The sequence below is a fragment of the Photinus pyralis genome, unplaced genomic scaffold, assembly GCF_008802855.1.
Source record: "Photinus pyralis isolate 1611_PpyrPB1 unplaced genomic scaffold, Ppyr1.3 Ppyr1.4_LG6, whole genome shotgun sequence".
NCBI classification, from domain to species: domain Eukaryota; kingdom Metazoa; phylum Arthropoda; class Insecta; order Coleoptera; family Lampyridae; genus Photinus; species Photinus pyralis.
In genome coordinates, this window is record NW_022170663.1 from 18,274,052 (window position 1) to 18,290,212 (window position 16,161).

At 36.1% G+C, this 16,161-nt stretch overlaps 1 protein-coding gene across 5 annotated transcripts in view; it reads left to right on the forward strand.

Moving 5' to 3' along the window:
• The window catches only part of LOC116173092, a 144,246-nt gene that overhangs the window by 69,096 nt on the left and 58,989 nt on the right, over positions 1 to 16,161 (forward strand). The window contains exon 1 of one of the 5 annotated variants that reach the window (XM_031490374.1): positions 1,763 to 2,126. The exons of the other annotated variants lie outside the window; for them this stretch is intronic. The gene's annotated coding sequence lies outside the window, so the exon portion shown is untranslated. Of the gene's footprint in view, positions 1 to 1,762; positions 2,127 to 16,161 lie in introns of those variants that run through there. 5 annotated transcript variants of the gene reach the window in all.

Consider the following 16,161-nt stretch of genomic DNA (forward strand, 5'->3'; position numbering starts at 1 on the left):
ATAAGGCCTTTCGAACATTTTAATAAAAATTATGCGTTGCTCTTTGAAAAAAAAAGTTCGATGCCGTTGCGGCTCTCCAAAAATTTTTGTTCAATAATCCGGCCCGTTGTTTTTCGCTTCATTGTGCCTAATACGCATAGGTATCCAAAATTTGAACAAAATGGAGCCCTTATCTCAAAAAATTGCCAACGTACATACATAGACGGAAAAAATCGTTTTTTCAAAAGTTGCCTGATATGATCGAAAACGTCGATTATTTGATGAAATTTTGACAGGTCCAATAAACGGTGATCACGCTCAAGCTAGATGTCGTCTAGTATAAAAACAGTCACGTCAACCATCGAAGGGAGCCGACCAGTGCAAAACTGGTCGCTTATGAGGTGTATACAAATTATGCTTATTATATTTTCATCTCCATCTAGCCCATGCAAAGAAAAAGACATAAGTTTTGCAGTGGTGACCTGCGTGATTGACCTTACTGTTTTTATACTAGACGACAATTACAAATTTGTTAACCGTAGCAATTCTATGAATGCTTTTCGATCCTGATATACATCCAGTGAAGGATTCCTAATTAACGAAAATGGAACCGATTCTCTCGAGATTGATGATATCGTGTTGCGAAATTAGCTCATTTTCCACAATTCACTGTAGTGTGCATTTACAATGGTTTGATTCAAACACGACCACACAAAATGAATTCCACGTGCAGCTTTAAGAATTGCTCAAAGCAGTAGAGTGAGAAGGCTTGGGTCTTGGTGTAAACTTTATTAACTTTAAGGGAGCATTGGAATTTTCTCAGAGGAAGTTCATTCACATTTTAACTACCACTGCATGCTAGAGCATAGTCGACGTCGCGTGCAACTCAAGGCGCCATATTGACTGGCAGACTTTAGATAACAATTCCGAAATAATGTTAGCTGCCGACGCCGTTTGTTTCGTACCTCTATTTTGATACTTTTGCAAGTTCTTGGCCCTGATTCACAATTACCTCGAGTAAATCACCTCAAACAAAATGGAAACATGCGTGATGGTTCACGACGTCGTCGTTCAGTGACTTTGGCGGTACCGAGACTAAAAACCGATCGCTCGCGTGACAATAACATATCTTTGTCTACGGATAAGTAATATCGTGTAATGAAATTTCAGTCGGATTAAATTTAGAGAACTTTATGAAAGTTCCCCACCTACCGCCGAATATTTTCCAAGATTGTGTATGAAATATGTGACGTGACGTTAATGGAATACGCTTTTTACTTCTATTTTCGCCGAGGACAAGTTTAATTTCCTGAAAATGTAGAAACGTCTAGCGACCTGCTAATTGCCAGGTTGTTTACTTGGCGTAATTGGAAAATCGCCCGAAGAAAAAAAAGGACCGTGCCCTCCCTAATTTCGGCACGGATCGCCGTAACAAAGTTGAGCAATTTCGGCGTGATTTAGCGCGAATTTTCGTAAGGGAGAAATTTAATAAAGCATTGTGTGTTTGATCGTTGCACGCAGTTTTGCGGCTAATCCTTAATAAAACTTGGAGTGTATATGTTGTGGGTGGTTTTTTTCGAGGGGTGGTTTTTTTCCCCGAAACAACTTTCTACAGCGGCAGTTATTGAATTAACATTTAAACATTTATATAAAGTTAGTATTTCCATTTGGTGGAAAATGCGAGGGCGGCACCCACATCGTTGCTATGTGTTGCTGTGGATCGAAAGACTATCGTGCCGACCCGGGAGCTTTCGTTTGGAGCTTTTGGGTTCGGCGTATCAGAAACACATCGGCGACCTAAGCACTGGATTTTCATAGACTGATTGATATAAAAAATGATTGTTTATGTGTATGTGGTTTGAAACGGTTTCGAGTGTTCGTCCTGAAACCTTTCCGGAAAAATTCTCGTTGAAAAGCTCACGCTTTGGTTGTGAAGTGTATCAGTTCTTTGTTACGGTTTTTTTCTCAGTTTGCCTAAATGTGTAAGATGACCGAGATCCGTTTCCGTGTCTCCTTAGGCAAAAGTACAACGTAACCCATGGAAAGGTGCTCATCGGGCGACCGCGTATCGGCTTAATGAGCGGGTGAACAATATGAAAACTAGAAAAACTAGACCCAGGTGTAGTTCTCCAGGTGGTGACGCTCAGGTAAGATTCTCTCCTATCCTTATCCCTTATACGGTGTTATCCTTGACACGGTTACTGAAAGTAAAACGCATATTTTCGGTCAACGCATTAATATTTATTCCGCTTCGGGGGCTGCCACCGATTAATGAGAAATTCGATAAAATGTTTAGTAATTTATACGGTTCACAATACCCCCTTCCGCCGTAACGTAATTTCAACAGAAAAATAATAAATTCTTCTCAGCCCTTTTCCTCGTGTTCCCTGTTTTATGGTTATTTTTTGATCGTATAGGTTTTACGAGATGTCCTTAACACACGCACCGGCGTCTAAATAAAAGGAACTTTACAGCGTCTTGGCTTTCATTGTACTTTCATGCATTAACGATGCCCTCGTAATTTAAACGTTATTGCGATGTAAACTACCCCCGTGAACAATTGGCATCAATTAGGCGTTTGTTGTCATTTTATCAGGGCTTTAATTCGATACAGTAAATGTACTATATGAGGTATAATGATCTATAAATGTAGATTTAATGTCATCTGCTGCTGTGCATAAATTTACATTGGGAATTGAGCAAAATACGTACTTATTTTCCCGAAGGAAAAAATATTATAATGTGCTCCTGGTGTTACGCGCCTTTTGCAATCGAACAATGTTTCATATTTAAAGAAACTTCATCTCTTAGCTTTCAGAGAGGGCTACCGCACACAATATCTAATTTATATTGCGTTATCAAGGCCTAATTTTCATGCTGCGTATGCCACACTTAAAAAAGTAACCCCAAATTCTGCCCGTACGTTTTCTGCGTAGTCACTTTTCGAGAAAAAGTAGAGTTAAATTCTTGGATTCATGTCTCATTGGACCTTTTTGCATGTTACACAATTTTTTTTTCATTTTCTGTAAAGTCAAACATGCATGTTCCCTGCTTTCATTTGACTTTTATTCCTTGTTGCATACAGCATCATTCTCCTAGTGCCCTTCTGTCTGACTACTAACCATAATATTGCATTCGAAGACGAATTTCTGGTTTCTAGATATAAGGTGTAAAAGTTTTAATAAAAATCGGTTTTTATTTATTTTATTACCACCAAAGAAAGGCCCTTATGACGACAAATAAGTCTCCCAAATTTTATTTAAATCGGCTGAAAGGTTTTTGAATAATTGATAAAGAACCGATTTAAAAAAAAAAACTGTTACACTCTGTATCTAGAAAACGACGCAAGTTACGACAAATTTCTTATTTTACGCCCTAAAAATCTTTGCGCTCAATTTTGAATCACCTTGTATAGAGCTATAATCGATAAGTTAATATCAAGCAAATGTAATAATTCGTTAATCTTCAAAGGGGTTTCGTTAATATTTGCGGATAGGAACTATATCGAAGTGTAGGTAAACAAATTCCCACAGTGGCAAAATTTTTCAAGCCGCTAATGCAGAAATATCCATCGCGTGGCGTTCTTGAATTGATAAGATGGCCTAATGAATTTTCTTTGCGCAGTATTGAGAAAATCCACAATTCTGCGGTTTCTACAGCAACAATCCAGTAGGTAATAATGAAGAAGAGAGTAAGCCAGAAGTAAGAAACCTAAAAATTATTATTCACAGTCAAAAGGTAATGTGTAATTATTGGTTTGTTGGTTCAAACCAAAAACGGCCTAAGAACTTGTCAAATATATCCATAAATAGTGTCGACTAAATTACAAAAGCAAAGCTTTAAACTTATATAGACACAACAAATCCCAAAGGCAGATCAAAATGTCGAGTAACTATTGCGTGTACGTTCTTACAAGTAATGGTTAAATGTGGTTTAGTACAAAAAGGTGCGTGCGTCGAAAAGAATTAAAGAAAACTCTGCACGATCTCGGGCGGCAAAACAAAAAACTATTGCAAAATAAATCTATATCAGCGAATATAAAGAACTGAGGTAATGAGAAATCTACTGCAGAAATTAACTTATATCTTAAACTAGTGAATTACAATTCCTAGATGGGATAAGAATTTTAATAAGAGCACATATCAAATAGTTACTTAAATGGAATGTAAATCAGGAATATCAATCGGTAAGAAAATAACGTTATAAATTGGCATATAACATCTGAATTCACTCTTGTACCTTTTCTGGTATCAATGGCCCAGTGTGACCACGCGATGGCGTTGTTCTTTTGTGTGTACCGCCCTTGCCCAAGTCCTTAACGTCTCCACTTCCCTTTGTCAGCTGCTCTTCTCTTTATCTTCGCAAATCCTTTTCTTCTCTTCAATTCACTGATCATTCTCCTAATTCTTATTCCTCGCCTGGAACCCCCCTTCACACTTCTATCGAACACCTCCCTCAACAGCCCTTCCTTAATACAACCCCATTCTAATTAATTTTTCCACATTTCCACATTTCCAGACAATCTATGGTTCTCTTCTCCCTCTCACCTAATGTTCACGTTTCTAACCTCTATTTGGCAGTCCCTTCGGCCATGATTTTCCATTTCTCCGTTATTTCTAACTTTGCACGGACCGGTTATAGAATCATATGGGGTGCTCCGCCGTGGAAATTGTCAACTTTCTTGCTTTCTTCCTTGGAAAAGCTGCGAAAATTTACGCCCTCAACGTAAAGGTGACTTGACGTAAACGATGGCTCGCTCTTGGCGTTCTTTGTTCGGGATTCACCCAATGAACCGACTAGCTTAAAATTGCACGATGCGATTTGCGAACACAGACAGCGTAGATTACACAACGTCCAACGAATGCTCTTTCCCACTATTTACACTCATATTTTTAAATTTCCCTATTGTATCTCTTGGCCTCATAAGCGCCTTATCCTACATTGACGAAGGATATATAAACCTTTTGTCATTAAACGTTCGGTTACGATAGACGTACAATGATTCGCTTTATTTACCTCATTCCGAATATACGCCCTTAACCCAGTATAACTATTAATTTACTTTATTTGCATCTGAAATAAAATTGCATTTCTAACCGCACTTATTACAATCCCATTTTAGCTTCCTTGCGGTTAAATCAAAAACCAACTTGTGTTATGAATAAATGAAGTAATTAACTTCCTTACAATGCTAAAGCACTCATTCGCACACACACGGTTGTATTTAGATTATTCATTCTATAAAATTTCTATACATACGGAAGTGTTGTTACACAAGGTATCTTCAGTATACAATCAAACAACAATTTTGTATTTGTATTTGTCAAATATAATTTAATATCTGACATTACGATCTATCCGATCGCATATTGAATCTTCCGGCATCATTTCCGGTTTTACCGAAAACGATGCAACTTTTTTTAAAAATGAAATGCCAATGTTTTTTAAAGATATTTGAAAAAAGTAATAAATGTATATATAAAATTAAAAATCCTGGGGGTGGATGAGAGAGAGCCGTGGACTGGTGGCTGTAAAAACCGCCATAGATTGTAAATGCCTCATCTTGCGGTATGGTAGTAAAAATCAATTGTTTATAGAGTTTAGGCAACCCGGTGGGTGAAAAAGTGAGATGTTAGAGAGACACGCAATTTCGGTCTGTATTCCCTCTCTTTCCGTATTGGTCGTGGGCAACAAATCAATAGTACCTATTGTTGTCTTTTATAAGCTTGGCAATAAAAGAAAGCTACGATGAATGAATAAATTTTTCGCGTTGCTTTTAGATGTCAGACAACGACAAAGAGAATCATTTTCCTTCGGCTAGCTCAAGATTATTGAACTTGATTGATTAATGTATTACACGGATATTATTTTGTCCACAACTGTATTGAATCACACACTAATTAATATTAGAAATTTGCCAAAAAGGCATTTGCCATTTTCTAATCGTTTCCAAAAGCTTTTCAGCTCTTGAGACGATTTATCTATTTCAGATTTCAACTAAATCGGTTGGGTAGTTTCAACTGAACCTTTTTTACAATAATTATACCGCACGCACGCACATACACACATAAAATTTTAAAAAGCACTTTTTTGGACTCCGGGGACCTTGAAACGTAAAGACCCGGTGAAATCTCAAAATCTAAATTTGGAGTGGTTTCAATAACCTTTCATTTTTTTTAATTTTAACCACATTTTTAGAAGAGCAGTTTGCCAGAACCTTCGGGGGCATCAGTTCCCAGGCTGCATATCTCATCTCATCAAGACGCTCACGTACATCCCATTATTTTTGTATTATGACGCGGCAAGTTGGCACTAATTGTTTCACACGCAATCCAAAAATTAATCAAAAAAATGTTTAAAAATCCAAACTAAATAAACCCCATTAAAGGGCTCCCGTTACAGCTCGATAATTATACCAATCTTCTAACATTTATTTGCATTGCCTTCCCGTTTAATAAGTAATTAACTCATATTATCATTGGACACCCTGTAATCTTCTTTCTACATTGGATTTAAAATTGGTTATTATTTGAGACACGTCTGTCATATTTATGTATTTGATTATTTATCTTTATAACAAGAACTCGTCTCTTTACATTGTTTGAAGTACCTCCTTTGACGGACTGAAGCCGTACGTAAGAGGAGTTTAAATTTTTAAAGATCACTCTGCACCATCGTTAAGCCGTTAAAAGTTTTATTCTCTTTGTTTGTCAAAGGGGCAGTTTTAATCATTCAGCAGAATCAATACCAAGTGTATCGCATGTATGGTGTATTTGAAGCCAATCACGTCGAGAGCGTTAATTTCCCTTAGATCCCGTTGGAATTAAATCTTCCTTCGACAAGTAAATTGTGTAATTAAAACAAATTAAGTAAAGTGCGTTGTCGCTTAATAGACGATTTCATTTTGTAAAAGCGTTATGTTACATTACGGTAATTAATTTGATTACTCTGCTAATAATGAACTTGCGCGCATTTTTGGACCTACCATCAGTGTATGCTAAAGGTGCGATGTAGGTAATTAATTCTAGATACGTGATCCCGGGCGCAAGAACGAAGTCCTTCGTAGGAACGTGCCAAACGGTGGCCCAATAACATAAACGCAGCATAGGGATTAACTGCACTAAGCCTTGTAAATCGTGACATTTGCAAGGGTGGACGATCTAGGCAATTGTGTGGAAGAGACCTTTAATTTCCCATTTTTCGGATTTTCCCCTTTTTATAATCTAGTCGTTTTTGTTTTTCGTAGATGGGAATTTCCACTTTGACGGCGAGGGAAACTCGATGCGTTGCGCCGTTTCCTTTGAAGGGTATAAATTATGCACAAATAATCGTTTACTCGGAAAATACTTTCGCCTCATCTTTTGTTTTATTTCACAGGCGCCGTTGACTAGAATTGAAATGGAATACAAATAATTATATATAATTATATTATTAACGAGGTCTTTCTTCGTACTCGCAGAGGGTAAAACCCATTGGCGAAGAGAAAAAGATCAATCTCTTTAAATCATCGTTATTCTGTGTAAATATCGTTGATTGATTGAAATACACGACAAGTTTACAATTTCTCCATAAACAATCATTACAAAAAGTAATACAAATTAACATAAGGAGTGTAACTTTTCAGTTTTAGCAAAATAGGGTAAAGAGGTGGCAATAAAACATGTTCTTTAAATAAATCGAGGGTCGCAAATGTTTCATTTGGAAGTTACCTACCCTTAACACAGTCTTTTTTCTCGAAAATCTTAAGACGCACCAAGAATATTGGCGGGTATGCCCTTTGCCGATTTTGTCTAAAGTTCATCCCTCAACTTGACGCAGCTCTAGACGGGCGTGAGGGAAAAATACTTATTTCGACGAAATTTGTTATTTGGTGTTCATCCAACATCAAAGTACCGAATCTGCGTTAAAAACTTGAAAAGAAATTCCGACTTTTAACCTAAAAACAACTCTTGTTAGGGGCTCCCAGGTAATTTCCAATCGCAAACTTTGATCTTACCTCTCTTTCGGAATATACTCCCCCGCTAAGTCTTGGTACGAGAACAGAAAAACTCTTTCTTAAGAAAAATAGCCAGTAAATAGATTTTTCTTTGAACATGCCTCTAAGTGAAATCCGCTCTGAAAACACATTGTCCGCAGTAACTTCGCATTTTCCGGGACGCACACAAATCAAATTTCTGACGTCGGAGTGTTTTCGCGCTAGGGCGAATTAGTAATAGCAGAGCTTGTGGATCTAAAATTATTTCTAGGAACCAGTATTCTTCGGGACAATGTTTCGGAGGCAAAGTTTATCGGGTAACATACTAGCTTAAAATGAAGAGCGGAGTGAAGCTTCTGGCAGTTTAATATTCGTAAATTGATTGGATTCAGAAATTCCTGCGAGATTTAAACAGGAAGAATTAATTTTTTTTCATTTTATCCCGAGCAAAGGATCTACAATTGAACCATTAAGCGTAAGCCAAATCTCTTCGGCGTGCAAGGGATACTCCAAATCCGTTGTCTGGATTCGATTCTTATCAATGAATACACTATAAAATCTGTCAAGCAACTAAATTCTTATAAGTCGATTGCTTTAGGAATATTAAAATTACTTCGTACATATTTTTTATGCAAATTCCTAAAAATGACAGACCACAAATTTACACAAACCAAAAATGTTAAAATAACTTACAGTTATTACCGTGTTCTGGTAACAAATTGATCTTATCTCTCTCCTTGGAAAATGCTACTCCTTTTAGAACACTTCCTGCTCCACTGTTGATATTAATTTTGCCGTTGTACGCAAATTTGATTTTTAGCACAATCCACTGCCCAATTACGGCACTCAACTGTGACCAACTTGCTTTTAACCAGCCGTTGCTGTTAGCGATCCGAAAAAACTTCGTTTGTTTGTCACAATCAGTAATGAGTTTTAATGTCAGTTTGTTAACTCCTGTGGATCTGCAGCTGTCAATGAACGACTTTGCGACGAGTCAGGCTATTTTTCTTCGCCCCGGAATCTACTGTAATTAGTTTCTTCGCACGCATATAAAATTGGTAACTTACAATTAGTCACAATCCCGAATTTGCTTAAACTTTTCTCCGCGACTTATTTGACCTTTCGGAGTTCTTCGCTACTTAATGTATTTTTACCTGAAGCTAAACTGTTCATTTTTTACTACTCTGATAAATTTCGCACCTTCGCTAGGAATTCAGTTTCCACGCACTTAAAATCGTACGCGAAAAGTAAGTCGCCCACGAGAAAAACCGGAACGGGCCTTCTTTTGTGAATGCAACGACCTCGACTAGCGTACCTTTTAAACGAAGTAGATCTGCATATTTAAGGTCCGAAGAGACCGTGCCAACCGCGCTCGCTTGCCGTAATACGTTTCTTGCTATCGCTAGACAGACTTTTGCTCATGTTCGCTACGAAGCGGTACATGTCAACATTTTCCTATGTTACTGGTAAGACCAAATGTTTTAATTAAGTTTTTACTTCACTTTCCGCTTTCATGAAATAACTTGCAGCATGTAAAGTGGGCTTAACTTCATTCTGATTCGAGCCCAATCATCCGAGCACCTTGTGGCCCCGCGTCCAGTTGTTCCCGTGCCCAGATGTAGCACCCAGTGCCCGTTGTCCTACTACCGTCATCCAAAGCTTTAATTCCTTAATTTTAACATTTAACATTTGACGAAACTATAGATTAAGTTAACTTCGAAAGAATATTTGATCAACCCCGACGTTTATTCCTAAATTTCATTGCGGAAATGACAAATTTGACGGACAGAGGCTGACCTTTCTGTTTTGCCCAACATTTTCGACTTGTGTCAGAGCAAATGCGTATGTCTTGATGAGAAGGGTGTAACAGAAATAAAAATCTTTTACTTTAACGGTCCTATGTTTCCATATATTTTGGAATCGCTTTCAATTCATTAGAAAACGACCGTTACATAAACTATGCAATGCATTAATTTAATTTGAGTACAATCTTTTGTATTTATGCCGCATTATTTGTGTTGTGGGTGTAGTAAATAAAATGTGTGATTAAAGTTGTCAAAAATAATTGTTTTAGCAGTGGTAATCCTATTTCCACAGAACCTGATGAAATTTTTATCGGGTTAAGAGAATTTGAAATTTCCAGTGTTTCCATTAGTAACCTAAAACTGTTTGTGCATAAATCACAGGCACTAAATCAATAATTAATTGTTTGAAGTAATAAGAAACAAAATTAGAATGAAGGTTTTAAGATGAGTCAAATTTCATGCAATATTACACATTCTGTTCTACTTGCTTTGGATTCTGTAAAAGAAAGGCTTTAGAAAATAATGATACGCTATTGAAAATTTATTAGTAATTGCTTTTGGGATTTCTCGAAACTTTTGAAAGCCCTTAAAAGCTCTGCGATCTTTAAGGCGCATAAAATAAGGGGGGTTAAGTGCTCCTTAAGTTCGATTTTGAAACATTCTATTTATTAAGATTTTTCAAAGTTCTTAAATGCTGTAGATTCTAAAAGGGCTCAAGACCTGCTTTTTGGAACCCAAAGGAGGTAATTAAGGTATTAAGATCCTTAAAAACCCTTGTAAGGTAACAATGTGGACGTTATTGTATTTATAGACACATTAATTACATTGGCGATCGCTAGATGTCAGTAACTAACAATAATAAACATAGATATATAAATACCAAAGCATTGAGCAATAAAAATCCCACTTCACGCCCTTATTATCACTAATCATTTTTGTATAAAAGAGAGATTCCTCCGCTTCACAGGACACTAGTTCTCATTGCACCTATTGACTAATGCCTGAGAACCTGATTTTCAGTTCGCAAACCCGGTTAAAAATTGATTTGGCTAACTTGATTCAATACACACCATTTTAATGGTTGAGCTACCCGCCGAAATAATGTATCACATATCACTACTTACTGTAGAGTTTTCCTCTTGCTTCTCTGAAACTTACTACAATATTTTCCACCTCCCCAGCAGAAGGAACAACACATAAAATGTGATTTAAAAAATGGTTTAGGGTGTATGTATATATATTGTTGTGTATACAACGTCGGGTGGTGGTTATTTAGGCTGAAATAATACTGAAAATATGCTCGAATGCTTTAATTTAATTTAAATCTGGAGGATTTCATTGCCAATTAACACAGAATGGGTTTATTTCATCGAAATTTGTTATTTTAGTGTCTATTTTTCCATTTGCCAAACTTATTGTGTAAATTTTATCATTCCTGAGAAGTTTTTTCTTTATTGCAATGGCTCGATTTCGGTTTTTGTCTTTTACTTGTTTTTATTTTGCCTCTATTTTTGAGTGGGCGGGGTTTCAGCCAAGACTGCTCTACCAACCCAACCTACTATACATTTACAAATATCCATGCCCGAACCCGGATTCGAACCAGGGACCCTTAGCACCACAGTCCAGCTTTAATTGAACTGCCCCACACGAACCGGCTTGTGAGTGGAAATTATTTCTAAAATTTCTGAGAAACTCCACAGAAGCACTTGCTCCAAATTGCGGTTCCAATAATGGGACCGAATAAACTGAGTTTATTGTTGAAAATATCAAAGTTTTAGTTGAAATTTTTCCACTTTTGGTTCGATTTAATTAAACTTAATCCCGTGAGAATGGATATTCAACAAGTCAGTAATCTTAGGACCTATTATCTATAAAGTAACATTAATAAGAATGAGTACTAACTTCTTTTGCAGTATGTGCAGTATCCGCGCTATATGGGCAGTACAGTTTCAAATAATCTCCACGAAGACACCCTTTGTCCTTTAGCGCCCAATTTGGTAACGATTTGTTAATAAAATATGATTCTGCGGGACTTCTCAATTATTAGCGTAGTATCGAGCTACTGCAGGTTTTTTCTCGTTAGTCCACAGACACAGGTCTAGTTCTATTTCATATGTTTGTTTTAATAACCCGTTAAAAATCGAAACGTGGTCATTATTATTTACTTTCTAAAGATAGGGACCTTATTTTTTTACAGTTTTGAAATGGGCAACGGATTCATGGAGATTTTGTTTTAATTATTGTATTCATTGTAACTAAGACCAATCAATAAAAATCTCTGACGGTCAAAGAGTCAAAGTCAAAGAGTGAAAAAATTGTAATATTAGTTTTTGTTTTAGAACGCTTAAATAAGGGTATATTAATCTAATGTCGACGTAAGATAAAAGTCTTACTTGCCAGATGTTTTTTAAAAGTGTTATCGGACAAATTAATTGGCATTATTTACTAACAACGCCATGTGCGAGATCACGAATCTGTGTTTCGGTAGTGAAACTTTTCGTTTTCGCCCTGTATCTCGGAAACAAACGCAGATTCTGTTTGTGGTATTAAAAGCTTCACAAAAAAGTGGCACAGAGTCGCGAAAACCGCTACTCTGTATCTTTGAAAACAGCTTAGATACACTGCAGTCTCAACCAAAATAGGACACACGATACAGAAAACTTATTTTTGTTGTTATATTCCCCTAAGTCTAAAAATTAAGGAATTTCGTCATTTTATAATCCTAAAATGTATACCTATTAACAACTTTAGCTGAGGTTCACCCCCTTATAAATCGCGGTAATAAATAAAAACAATATAAAAATATGAAACAGGAGAAACAGTAAATAAAAAAATCAGTTATATAAATATTAAGCTTCGTATTTCGTAATGGATTTTATTCACGCAAACGGAATTTATTGCATAAACCATATAATGAACTGTATTCAAATTTAAATTTCTCAAAGCCAAAGGAGGTAATTTTTCCGTATTTCCTTCGATAAAATACTCGTAATAGCGAAACAACATTATTAACGCTTTTTCATTTTACACACGTTCGAATCCGTCTTCGACTCCCTTTTTTGGCGGTTTATAATTTTTCCGGCACGAACACAATTTGGCGAATGCTTCAGATGATTGATGCACGCATTTTCGTCTAAATTTAAATTTGGACATCTGCAATTTCTTTTGTTCTGAAAGCATACAAAATAAATACCTACTGTAACTATTCGAGATGATCCCAAGAGAAACATTTATTAATGTAAATTTGACTTAAGTTAATGTAAATAGACAATCTTGTAATAATAATGAAACGGGAATGAGGGGAATACGATCAGAGCAAACGTTTGTACTTATCATCAGTGCCTAACTGATTCAAGAGTAAACGGAAAATTATACGAAGTTTAAAGACGAGAAGTTAATATTGTACTCGTTTTGCACACTTTTTGTTTCGGAGAAGACCGCGATTTTTCCTTGGAGTATAGTGCTAGAAAGTCAACTCGCATTGAAATCAAACTATGGTGTTGAAATAAGTGTAGTAATAAATAATGGAGGAATTCAACTGCGAATTATAACATTCTGTAATCTTACTTGACTTCTAGGCCAATCGAAGGCAGTTCTAAGACTGAGCTCCATAGCAAGGTGCAAATCACTAACAATAAATTAATATAGAATCATGAAAGTGGTCTCTAAACTAAACGAAGTAACTTTTAAGGGTTAATTTTATGGACCTTAATTAAGACCATTTCAAGCTCCTTGCGAGGGTTTCTTTCGGCGACCTAACAATTTGGAACAGAGGTCAGGTCTGGAAAAAACCATTTAAAAAACCTACTGAATCGCTTCTACAGCTCAGGGGGAATGATTCTCATTCACATATCCACATCCAACGTGGAAAAGTTCCACTCGACGTCCCAAAATGATTGCAACATAATTAGTATTTTTAAAACGTAAGGCGACATTTGCAATGAAACTTCTACGTAGATGCGAAAAGATTACGTATATACTATCCATTACAAATCCACCGCTAAGGTACCCATCATCCTGCTTAACTGCTAATTCATTCACAATCAGTGCGTCATTTGGACAAGGGTCCTGCCAATTCAAATTTATGAAAACAAGCATCTATTAAATCAGCATCAAATAAATAATTGTTACCTATTTACGTAAAAGTCAGGACAATGACACATTGCTAGTGAGGAAATATTGAAGTACGAGGCCCCTTTTGTTTAAAAAATCCGGTAAAAAATGTCCAAAACTCGAAAGCGTAACCGAATTTTCTGGACGTAGAGACCTCTCTTAACTGAATTAAAGTAACATTGTAAAGAGTGAAAAGTGAACGAGTTCCAATAAAATAAAGAAGTTTAAATGAGCTCAAAGCACAGTACTAGGAAATTGTTAAAAAGTGAACTACAGTTGGAGGAATTCTGAACAAAGTTACTGATACAAAATTAAGGAAGTCGTTTTAATTACAGTTAATATAAAGGAACTTTATAAGCGTTGCAGCTCCTTTAAAGCAATTTTAAATGCTTTAAAAATGTTTTGAAAAATTGTAACCAAATTTGTGACAGTTTGTAAAAGGCACTAGAATGTTTTTTGTACGGTAAGATAGAGAAACGTATATGAACATGCATCTACCAAATGAGTCCCTTGTAGCTATACCTTAATGGTGGAATTACAAAGTTTCTATAACATTTCGGTTTTAATTTGTAGTTTGCATTTAAATGGCCATTAGTACCGACAAGTTTAATATAAAACCGCAATGCTTACCAACATGTTCTCTAGAAAATATGAGACTAATTACACGGCTCATTTCGTATGCAATTCGGTGTAAACACTCAAGGGACCAAAATTTCATTGAACTTTAATTAGACTACTTTACAAAGTACAACATTCACGTGCAACCCAATTAACCAAATTGCCAAAATAAATCTCGATATACGTACGTACATAAATTGACAAGTAAATATCGATGCACATTTTGCCGCATCGAATTTTAACGCTCCAGTTAACGTAGACAGGCGATTTTTCTCGTCCCGAAATTGATTTATTGTTGTATCTAATAGTTTGATCGGAATTGCTTTAATTAAAACATTTTATATGAGAGAGACGTTTGATTAGAAAAATTGAAATGTGCGCGGCGATAAAGTCAATTGGAACCGTTCCAAAATTTCGATGATTAATGCTCGATAAAGTACAATATACAAAATTATCGCTAAACAAGTTTAGTGACTGTTTATTGGGGTGAAGCCAAAAATATGACGGAAAATTTAATGGGAAACTCGATAGTTTATAAGTTTTTTTGAGTTGGAATTATTTGTAACTGTCAAGTTCGTTTGTATTTATATATGATTATTTGGGTTTTTAGAAATCGATAGGAAACCTACAGGAGTTGGGTACCGCAGTGCTTGTTCGTTTCTTCAAAAAGCTGCTGTTGGTAACGCTTACAGCTCGGTATTTTCGGAAATGACATAAACTAAGTGTACAAAACATCACGGGGTATACTAAGACTCTACAAACATTCCTGTCAGAAATAATTGCTGTAAAATTGCTTTATTATGTGACGCCATTATTTTCTCCTCTGTGAAGGGTTGTAAATGAATTTGTTTCTTTTGGTGCCGATTCCTTTGTTATAAATTCAATTGGTATCTAACGTCAGCTAGCGTTCTAAAGTTATAATTTTGTCATTTTTAAATTTTGGAAAACGCTTTAAGTAACGTGCAAGTACAAGGAACACTGAGGAATATTGGTTGGTTATAAATAATAGTACATAAGCACTCATAGTCTTCTATCTGAAGATTTTCTACACAATTCTTTTGGAATACTTTATATCACTGCATTAACATTTCACAACGTCTTAAATCTTTTCGTTTGCCTGTACTCGATCAACATTTTCCTTAGATCCCCTGTCGAGCCGGGGTAGCTTAATGTCTCCTGCGTGTGTAACTTCAATACAGTTACTTCTATCTATAGACTACCATTGTGTTGCGGTGATCCACTTGATCTGGTGTAATTTGTAGAACTTGCATCTTTTTGAGTTTCTTAGCTTAGGAGCTTCCGTAACTTGTTTGTGGGAAAATATCGCCAGAGCATACCACAAAAAACAGCTTTTTAATCCATTCGGGTCCGAAAGTTATAGTATAAGATCATGCATTTTCGGTAACATAACATGTTCAGTCGTTGGGTTAGTGGTTCTACTGATGAAATTCTTCTTGTAAAGTTTTTCTTTTTTTGGTACAGTACGTTTGAACTTACCTTTCGTGCTATTTACCTCCCAGGTTAGCTCAGGTAAGAATGGGCCAAGAACAGTCAAGAATTAAATTCACCGATAATCTCCTCGGTAAGTAAGCGATACAAAAATTAATAACGATTATCTCAAAGAGAAGTCATTTATTAGAACATTAAAACCAAACAATACTTCTCCGGGAT